Source organism: Musa acuminata, chromosome BXJ3-4 (genome assembly GCF_036884655.1).
Source record: "Musa acuminata AAA Group cultivar baxijiao chromosome BXJ3-4, Cavendish_Baxijiao_AAA, whole genome shotgun sequence".
In the NCBI taxonomy this organism is placed as follows: domain Eukaryota; kingdom Viridiplantae; phylum Streptophyta; class Magnoliopsida; order Zingiberales; family Musaceae; genus Musa; species Musa acuminata.
In genome coordinates this window covers 10,263,223-10,274,113 of record NC_088352.1, presented here as the reverse complement: position 1 = coordinate 10,274,113, position 10,891 = coordinate 10,263,223, and positions in this window count along the sequence as shown.

Here is a 10,891-nt window from a genome sequence, read left to right as displayed (position 1 = left end):
AGAATTGAGCGAGGTTGGAGAACCAAGCTCAAGCACCACTCTACAGCCCGAGTCTGTTCAGGTATCTAATACACAAGTTTCAACTTTACGCAGGTCTGATAGAGTATCCCATCCTCCTGAGAGATATGTGAGACATATTAGAGCAGAGGATGTAGAGGATATTGATCCTTAGACCTACGAGGAGGCTATTATGAGTATAGACTCCGGGAAGTGGAAAGAAGTCATGAATTCTGAGATGGATTCTATGTACTCCAATAAGGTTTGGAACCTAGTTGATGCACCCGAAGGTATTGTACCCATCGGTTGCAAGTGGATCTTTAAGAAAAAGATCGGAGTAGATGGAAAGGTAGAGACCTATAAAGCAAGGCTAGTGGCTAAGGGGTATCGTCAAAGGCAAGGTGTTGACTACGACGAAACTTTCTCACCCGTAGCAATGCTAAAATCCATCAGAATTCTATTGGCTATTGCAGCACACTATGATTATGAGATTTGGCAGATGGATGTGAAAACCGCATTCCTCAACGGGAACCTGGAGGAGGAGGTGTATATGATGCAACCTGAGGGATTCGTGTCCAAGAACTGCCCAGATAAGGTGTGTAGGTTGCTTAGATCCATTTATGGACTAAAGCAAGCTTCCCGAAGTTGGAACATAAGATTTGATGAGGCAATCAGATCTTATGACTTCGTTAAGAACGAAGATGAGCCTTGTGTATACAGAAAGGTAAGTGGGAGCGCTATTAGCTTTTTGGTGTTATATGTGGATGACATCCTCATCATTGGGAATGACATAGGAATGCTATCCACAATAAAGGCTTGGTTATCTAGACACTTCTCCATGAAGGACTTAGGAGAAGCATCTTATATCTTGGGGATTAGAATCTATAGAGATAGATCCAAAAGGATGCTTGGCTTGTCCCAGTCCAGGTACATAGAAACTATTGTCAAAAGGTTTGGCATGGAAAATTCCAAAAAAGGTCTCATACCGATGAGACATGGGATATCGCTTTCTACGAGTATGTCCCCAAAGACTCCAGAAGAAAGGGCGAACATGGATATGATACCTTATGCCTCAGCAATAGGGTCTATCATGTATGCCATGCTATGTACTAGGCCTGATATAGCGCATGCTCTGAGTGTCACGAGCAGGTATCAGGCGAATCTAGGCTTGGAGCACTGGAAAGCAGTAAAGTGTATCCTTAAGTACTTGAGAAGGACTAAGGATCTTTTACTAGTATATGGAGGTAATAGCCTTAAGGTTGAAGGCTACACTGACTCAAGTTTTCAGTCTGATGTCGATGATAGCAAGTCGAATTCAGGGTATGTGTACACCTTGAATGGAGGAGCAGTGTGCTGGAAGAGTTCCAAGCAAGATACCACTGTTGACTCGACCACAGAGGCGGAGTACATTGCTGCATCAGATGCAGCAAAGGAGGGAGTCTGGTTGAAGAAGTTCATCACAGATTTGGGAGTCGTGCCGGATAGTGAGGAGCCGATTTCCCTATATTGCGACAACAACGGGGCAATTGCTCAAGCGAAGGAACCTAGGTCTCATCAGAAATCTAAGCATGTTCTGAGGAGGTTCCACCTTATCAGAGAGATCGTGACCCGAGGAGATGTAGCAGTGGAAAGAGTTCCATCCGAAGATAACATTGCAGATCCACTGACAAAGCCGTTGTCTCAGATTGTCTTTGAGCGTCACAGGGGTCTGATGGGGATCAGACACATAGGTGATTGGCTTTAGGTCAAGTGGGAGATTGTTAGTCATAGGTGCCCAGCAAGCCAATCACGTGAGTGATGGCACGTGTGACTTGATACAGAATCTTTTTGCTTATTATATTTTGGCGTATATCACTTTATAACTATTGCATAAATGCATATATATTGTGATGTCCTTGGATTTGTGCAATGGGAATCGGATCGTGATGAGATCACGATAATGAGACCGATTCACCTTTAAACACATATCCTAAATAATCCCGGTCATAGGTTACTCGAGAGGGACATCGTGATAACCGGATAGACTGGTGTGCTGTATACCTGTCCATATGATGGATGCAGCTGGTCTCATAGCTGCTCGTGTAGGGACACTAGGGATACAGTACAGGTGCTCATTGGAGAATGAGTTCACTGATTGATCCGCTTACGGAATGCTGGATGGTTGATGATGCCTTATTGTCAGACAACGATTCCGTAGTCCTAGTGGTGTATCTGGTTCTTAGACTTGAGACACCAAGGATGTCCTGTATGAGTGCTCCACTCTTTGATACAAGACTTATAGGTTTGACTGTTCCCAGATCTAGTACAGCTGGTCATTGGGAGTGGTAGTCGACCTTACGAGGGCTATTGAGTGTCGATAGAGGATCATCCACTCTCGGTATCATGAGAGGAATATCCCATGTGTTCTTGCTCAGACAAATCCCTGGCCAGGGTCATTCGGGTTGAGAGAGAAAGAGTTCTCCGGGAGAATCCGATTAGAGCGAGACTCGAGTAGAAACCGTATGGGTCTGACAGCACCATGCTCGATATACGGTCTCTGGGATATTAGATGGATGAGGGACTATAGGTACATGGTAACTGAGGACAGACAGGTCCAATGGATTGGATTCCCCTGTATCGTTTGGGGACTACGGCGTAGTGGCCTAGTACTTCCGTAGTCGATGAGTCGAGTGAATTATTACAGAGATAATAATTCACTGAGTTAGAAGGAGTTCTGACAGGTATGACTCACGGCCAGCTCGATATTGGGCCTAGAGGGTCACACACATATGGTAGGCATTGCGATGAGTAGAGGTTCGGATATGAGATATCCGACGGAGCCCTTGTCTTATTGGATGCAGATCCAATACCCACTAGGGAAAGGACCCATTAGGGTTTTGACACGGGATCTCTATAAATAGGAGGGATTCACAGCCTCATAGGTTAGAGTCTTTGCTTGCCCTTCCTATTCTCCTCTCCCTCTCCCCCTCAGAGTAGGCCTGGAGTTTTGAGGAGCGTCGTCGCAACCCTGCTGTGTGGATCACCGCTAGAGAGGAGGACGCTTGACCTCCTTCACCCTCTCCTAAGGATCTGCAAGGAAACAGGGATATACGATCTCCCTAGGTAACACAATCTCTATACGCAGTTTTGTGTTTTTGCGGATTTTGCGCACCAATCTTCGCACGACGATGAACATCTTTTTGGGAATCGGGGATTTTTGTTTTCTTGTTCTTCCACTGCGCATATGATGTCGCCCCCTATGATTTCCCAACATGTCTATCATGTCACAAATGAATCTATCCGTAATTGAAATGTGTTGTCCTAAGAGATAGGTGGACATCCTTTCTTCTTCATCTACTAGTATGTTGTAGTAAAACAATCTTACTAGTCTTGGATAGATGGGTTCATTAATTTGTAAGATAGGGAGTAGATCTAAGTTTGCAAACCACTGGATTGTCTCTAAGTTTCTTAGCTCACTTAAATCTACGTATTTTCCTTTGTTGACACTTCTAAGTTCAAAAGAGGAAATTTTTTCAGCATGATATTTTGAATCGAAAAGGGTGGAATCAAAGTCTTCTACTAATCTCCTCTTTCCTTTGTCCCTTGAGGATCTTCTAAATCCCATAACTACTGCTGTTATAGAATAATAGTGATGAGCAAAAATAAATGAATCAAGAAACAGAGTTTAAAGGCTTCTTAGAGATTACCTTAATGAGATCTTCAAGAGAGGGAAGGAATGTTGATGCTTTGCTTCAAAATGAAGGGTATTTGGGATGCTAAGATGGTGGAAATGGGAATATAGGAGGCTTGAGAGAGTAGAAGAGGGAAGGAAATGGGTTGGGGTCGGTTTCATCGCCGGCCCTAGCTTGAGTTATAAAGGGTCAGAGTTGCAGGCGGTTGCACCTCTGGCTGGAGTGGTGCAACCGCTTGCAACATGTGATAGCTGGAGGTGCTATCTCCAACTGGGGCGGTGTCATCGCCTGGTGAGCACTTGTTCTGATCTGAGAATTTTTCTGTCTTGAGGAGAATTTTCATTCACAGCAATCAACTTTACTTACGTAATTACGTAAGAATTTTTATTTCAAGATAGGAACTTTGGCACGATCAGGGTATATTTTTAACGTGCACATTCTTAATGTCGTACACATGTTTGTGATAGTTTCTTCAAGTTGATAAGGCTTGCAAGTTCATGACAGTGTTAGTCATTTCACGATATAGAGTTAAATTCGAAGGTCATGAACGAATGAAATTGATGGGTTCGAAAATCCAGGGATATGTGAATTTGGGAATTATACGTTTCTAATTCTGAAAAGTTAAACATGATTGTATCTAGGTCGCATTTGTGATTTTACCGTTATTGTTGTTTCCGAAGGTGACATAGCCTTTGCCTATGCTAGTGAGCTTAGAGAATTGAGATGGATCTCTGGTTATATACCTTGAGCATCTACTATCAAGGTACCATCTCTTGCTCCTAGCTTGCGATGGTGTGGGTTTCTACAAGAAAGGATGATTTTTTAGGTACTCATTTGCTTTTGGGTGCCTCAAAGATAGATCTACATTGTTTATCATGTTGCATAGAGTTTATCATGGTTCCTTTAGGAACCCAAATCAATTTGTTTGGACTAATTTTCTTGAATGGACAATAATGCGTCTTGTGTCCAAATTTGCAACAAAAGTTGCATTTGGCTTGGTGTTGAACATGTAAGATGAGGTCTTTTATAAAGGTGGTTGGATTTAGGTGATGACTTCTCACAAATCCAATTCCACTCCTTTTTGGAATGTGACCCTTGTTTGCAAGGATCATGTTTAATGACTTGCTACCAACCTCGAATTTCTTCAAGGTGTCCTTAAGTAGCAGGTTTTCTTTTTGTAGAGTTTCTAGATCATGACATTTGATACATGAATTTAAACTATCATGATATTCAGTTTTTAACTTATCAAAATCACAAGTAAGACTATCATGCTCCCTTTTTAGCAATTTATATTTTCTATTGATAATCTTGCATTCATCAAATAAGTCATGGAAAGCATTTAATAATTCATCGAAAGATAAATCTTCATCTAATAAATTTGTTACCTCCTCTTCGATGGCCATTAAGGCATAATGAGCAACTTGCTCGGTGTTGGACTCCTCTTCTTCGGACGTGCTCGAATCATCCCATGTTGCTTTGAGCGCCTTCTTCTTTGTAGTTCTCTTTTTTGTTTGGGGACAATCACTCTTGTAGTGTCCCGACTTTTTGCACTCATAGCAAATAACTTGGTCCTTCTTGGGTTCAAGTTTATTTTTAGTGTCATTCTTAAACTTGTTTCTTTTAATGAATTTTTTAAATTTTCTTGTTAGAAGTGCCAAGTCATCGTTACAGTCCTCATCACTTGAGTTTTCTTTCAAGTGGTCTTCCAAAGTTCTAAGTGTCATATCCTTCCTGTTCTTTGGAAGGATGTCTTCTTGCTCTTCATGAGCTTTGCAAGTCATCTCGTAGGTCATTAATGACCCAATTAGTTCTTCAAGAGGGAAGTTGTTTAGATCTTTTGCCTCTTGAATAGCAGTGACTTTAGGATCCCAACTCTTAGGAAGGGATCTTAGAATCTTATTTACGAGCTCAAAATCCGAAAAAAAATTTCCGAGTCCTTTTAGACCGTTGACGACATCCGTGAAACGGGTAAACATGTTCTCAATAGTCTCACTTGGTTTCATCCGGAAAAGTTCGAAAGAGTGTAACAAAAGATTGATTTTTGACTCTTTCACTCTACTTGTGCCTTCATGAGTCACTTCGAGTGTGTGCCAAATATCAAATGCAGTTTCACAGATCAAAACACGATTAAACTCGTTTTTATCAAGTGCGCAAAATAAGGTATTCATAGCCTTTGCATTAAGAGCGAAAGCCTTCTTCTCCAAATCATTCCAATCGATCATTGGAAGAGAAGACTTTGAAAAACCATTCTCGACAAGATTCCAAAGTTCAATGTCCATAGAAATAAGAAAAATCCTCATTCGGGTCTTCCAATAGGTGTAGTCCGTCCCATTAAACATGGGTGGACGTGTAATAGAATGACCCTCTTGGTTTTCGGCGTAAGCCATCTCTCTTGGGTTTTAATCCGTTTGAGAGTTAACCGGGCTCTGATACCAATTGTTAGGATCGAGAGCACTAAGAGGGGGGGGGGGTGAATTAGTGCAGCGGAAATCTTTCTGCGATTAAAAATGAAAGCTGCGTTCGTTAAATAAAAACGATTTCGATGTAAAAGCCGATTCTAAGATAACTTAAGATTAAGCGCAGTTTATGTCTAAATGCAGTTTGCGTCTAAACACAATTTGCGTCTAAACTTAGTTTACGTCTAAACGCAGTTTGCGTCCAAACGTAGTTTTACGTCTAAACGCAGTTTGCGTCTAAACGCAGTTTACGTCTAAACTCAGTTTACGTCTAAACTCAGTTTACGTCTAAACGCAGTTTGCATCCAAACGCAGTTTTATGTCTAAACGTAGTTTGCGTCTAAACACAGTTTTACGTCTAAACGCAGTTTTACGTCTAAACGTAGTTTTACGTCTAAACGTAGTTTTACGTCTAAAAAGTAGATTCTGAACTTTGAGAAGCGTTTTATGAATGCGCAGAAGGTAGTTTGCAGTTATGAATGGAATCAAAACGTAAACGTAAACTGCAGTGTAATGATCGTATGAAAACACCGATTTACGTCTAAATGCAGATTCGGAAAGATCAGAACTTAGAGCTTTGTTCGTAAAAGCGTAGAGGGCAGTAGCTATGTAGGAGGTTTGCAGTAATGATAAAGTGCTCAAAGTAAAAGCAAACCAGAGATTTAGAGTGGTTCGGTCAGTCTTGACCTACTCCACTTTTGGCTTCCTCCACCGACAAGGTCACCGACGTCAACTAGAGGACTTCCTTCAATAGGCGAAGGCCAACTGCCCTTTTACAGTTTCACTCCTTTTGACGGGCTCAGGAGACAACCCTTATAGAACCTTTCTCTCCTCTCTTTACAACTCAAAACTTGAAGAACAGAGGGAGGAGAACTTTAGGCCTTAACAACAATTTTGAGCTCTAAGAATCACAGAAAAGATCAAGATTTCGGTGTGTGATCAGCCTTACTTCTGTGCTGAATGGGTGGGGTATTTATAGGCCCCAACCCAGTTCAAATTTGGAGCTCAAAACCATCAAATCCCGGAATTCCGGGATCAGGCGATTGCACCTCCTAACTGGAGAGGTTGCACCGCCTGACAGAGCTCGAAGACTGAGCCTCTGGGCAGTGCTACCTCTGTCAGGGGCGGTTGCACCTCTTTGCCAGAGCTCGAAGACCGAGCTTAGGCGGTTGCACCACCTGACTGGAGAGGTTGCATCGCTTGGCAGAGCTCGAAACTTGAGCTCTTGTGGTGCTACCTCCTGACAGAGGAGGTTGCACCGCCCAGTCTCGCTCGAAGACTAAGCCCTGGGCAGTTGCACCTCTTGGCTGGGGTGGTTGCACCGCCCAGTCTCGCTAGGAGACATAGCCTGGGCGGTTGCACCTCTCACAGCAACCTGGGTCCGAATGGGTTGATCCATTAGACCCAATTTGAGTTCTTTAGGGGCCCAATTGCCCCAAGATTAAGCTAATGGGATCACCTCCCATTTCTAACTTAATCAATGTGCTAACTATGATTATTTCCTAAGACATATTCTGCAGCTTGCTCCGGTGCGTCAATCGCTTCTTCCGGCGAGTTTCCGGCGAACTTCCGTCGATCATCCGACGAACCCTCGGTGATCCTCCTGCGGACTTCCGGCAAACTCCTGGACTTACGACGATCCACATGGCAAGTTCCGATGAGCTCCTTTGGCAAGCTTCTGGACTTCTCGGATTTGTTCCCGCAGAACCTCCGACGACTGTCCGAACATCCGTCGAGCTCTTGAACTCCCAACGTGATCATTGTTATGACTCCGGCGCAACTCCTGCTGCATGTCTTACTTTCATCATAGTTAATCCTGCACACTTATCTCAACACATACATTAGACAACAAATGACAATTGACTTCATCATCAAAATCCGAGATTCAACATTACAAACGCATATTTGCTTCCTCCTAGACTTATCGTATCAATTGGTCCAAATAAGTCCAAATGAATCAATTGTAATGGTATAGTGGTGCTAATTTGAATTTTTGGTTTGAAACTAGTTTTTATTTGTTTACCTAGTTGACATGCATCGCATACTTTGTCCTTAATAAACTTCATATTTGGAATTCCTCGTACTAATTCTCTAGATGAGATCTTAGATATTAGTTTCATGTTTGCATGACCTAGTCTCCTATGCCAAAGCCAAGCATCATCATTTAAAGCAGAGAAGCACATTTCATTACTTAGTTCATCAAGGTTCATGGTGTAGACATTATTTTGTTTTAATGCAATCATAGTTATGTTATGGTTTGATTTTTCAATAATACACACATTTGATTCAAATCTAACGATATAACCTTTATCGCATAATTGACTAACACTTAAGAGATTATGTTTCAATCCATCAACTAGTAAGACTTCATCAATAGAAAATTTTAATTTGTTACCTATGGTTCCCTTGCCAATTATTTTGCCTTGGTTATTGTCTCCGAAGGTGATGTACCCTTCTTCTTTGCTAGTGAGCATAGAGAAATGAGATGGATCTCCAGTCATATGTCTTGAGCATCCACTATCGAGATACCATCTCTTGCTCCTAGCTTGTGATGGAGTATGTTTCTACAAGAAGGGATTATTTTTAGGTACCCATTTTCTTTTGGGTGCCTTAAAAACTGATCTGACTTGTTCATCATATTGCATAGAATTGATCATAATTCCTTTAGAAACCCAAATTAGTTTGTTCGGACTAATTTTCTTGAATGGACATTTATAAGTTTTATGTCCATATTTGCAACAAAACTTGCAATTGCTTTGGTGCCGAACATGTAAGATAGGGCCTTTAATGAAGGTGGTTGAATTTTGGTGAGGACTTCTCACAAATCCGATTCCACTTCTTTTAGGAATGTAATCCTTATTTGTAAGGATCATGTTCAAAGACTTGCTACCAACCTCGAATTTCTTCAAGGTGTCCTTAAGTAGTAACTTCTCATTTTGGAGAGTTTCTAGATCATGGCATTTTATACATGGAGCTAAACTATCATGATATTCAATCTTTAATTTATCAAAATTACAAGTGAGACTATCATGCTCTTTTTTAGCAATTTGTATTTTCTACTAATTGTCTTACATTCATCAAATAACTCATGGAAGACATTTAATAATTCATGATATGGTAAATCAACATCAATTAAATCTGTTACCTCTTCTCCGATGGCCATTAGGGCATAATGAGCAACTTGCTCGGTATTGGACTCCTCTTCTTCGGACGCGCTTGAATCATCCCATGTTACCTTGAGCGCCTTCTTCTTTGATGTTCTCTTTTTGGCTTGGGGACAATCGTTCTTGTAGTGTCCCGGTTTTTTGCATTCATAGCAAATAACTTGGTCCTTCTTGTGTTCAAATTTATTTTTTGTATTATTTTTAAATTTATTCTTCCTTAAATTTTTTTTAAATTTTTAAGTCAAAAGTGCAATGTCATTGTCACTGTTCTCATCACTTGATGTTCCTTTCAAATGATCTTCTTGTGATGTTAGAGCCATATCTTTCCTGTTCTTTGGAAGGGGGTTCTCGAGGTCGTCGTAAGCTTGATATGTCATTTCGTAGGTCATTAGAGACCCAATAAGTTCTTCAAGAGGGAATGTTTTAAAGTCTTTGGCCTTTTGAATGGCCGTAACTTTTGGATCCCAACTTTTAGGGAGGGATCTTAAGATTTTAGTTACTAGTTCAAAGTTAGTAAAATCTTTACCAAGAGCTTTGAGTTCATTGATGACATCCGTGAAACGGGTGTACATGTCTCCGATGGACTCACTTGGTTTCATTCGGAAAAGTTCGTAAGAGTGCACAAGGATGTTGATTTTAGACTCTTTTACTCGGCTAGTGCCTTCATGAGTGACCTCAAGAGTTCTCCAAATATTAGGTGCCGAATCATAAATTGAAACATGATTAAATTCATTTTTGTCTAGTGCATAAAACAAGGCATTCATAGCCTTTGCGTTTAAAGCAAAAACCTTCTTCTCTGATTCATTCCATTCGCTCATCGGAAGAGAAGATTTTTGAAATCCGTTTTCGACAATAGTCCAAAGCTCGAAATCCATGGAAATGAGGAAGATCCTCATACGAGTCTTCCAATAAGTATAATCCGACCCATTAAACATGGGTGGACGTGTGATAGAATGATCCTCATGTATGTCGGAGTAAGCCATCTCTCTTGGGTATCAAACCAAATATGAGAGTGAGCCTCGCTCTGATACAAATTGTTAGGATCGGAGCGGCACTAAGAGGGGGGGGGGGGGGGGTTGAATTAGTGCAGCGGATTAAAACGTTGGTTTCGACAAATATTTTATACGATAAAAATCGAACTTGAAAAGCTTAACTTGAATGCGTGTTCGTAAAGGTGTGCAGCAAAGGTAATGAGGAAATAAAGCACATAAGAAGGTTTGCAGTAATGTAAATAGCAATAAGAAAATGCAAACCAGAGATCACGCTAATTTTAAAATGGTTCGGTCAAATGACCTACATCCACTTGCGAGGCCCTCTTCGATGAGGCTCCCACCTTCTACTAGCAAATCTCTTGAAGGGGAAGGACAAATACCCCTCTTACAACATTTTACAAGCAGTTCACACTCTTACAAATTTTCAGCAAGAAAGAAGGAGGTGAACACTCTAGCAAATTGAAAACAAGACTTGCTAAGACTTTACTAAGACTTTTTTCTCAATCTATTGCTTCTCAAAAAGTTGTAATCTCAGTTGAGAATTGAGATCTATTTATAGGCCTCAAGAGGATTCAAATTTGGTCTCCAAAATTTGAATTCTCTTTGGTTCC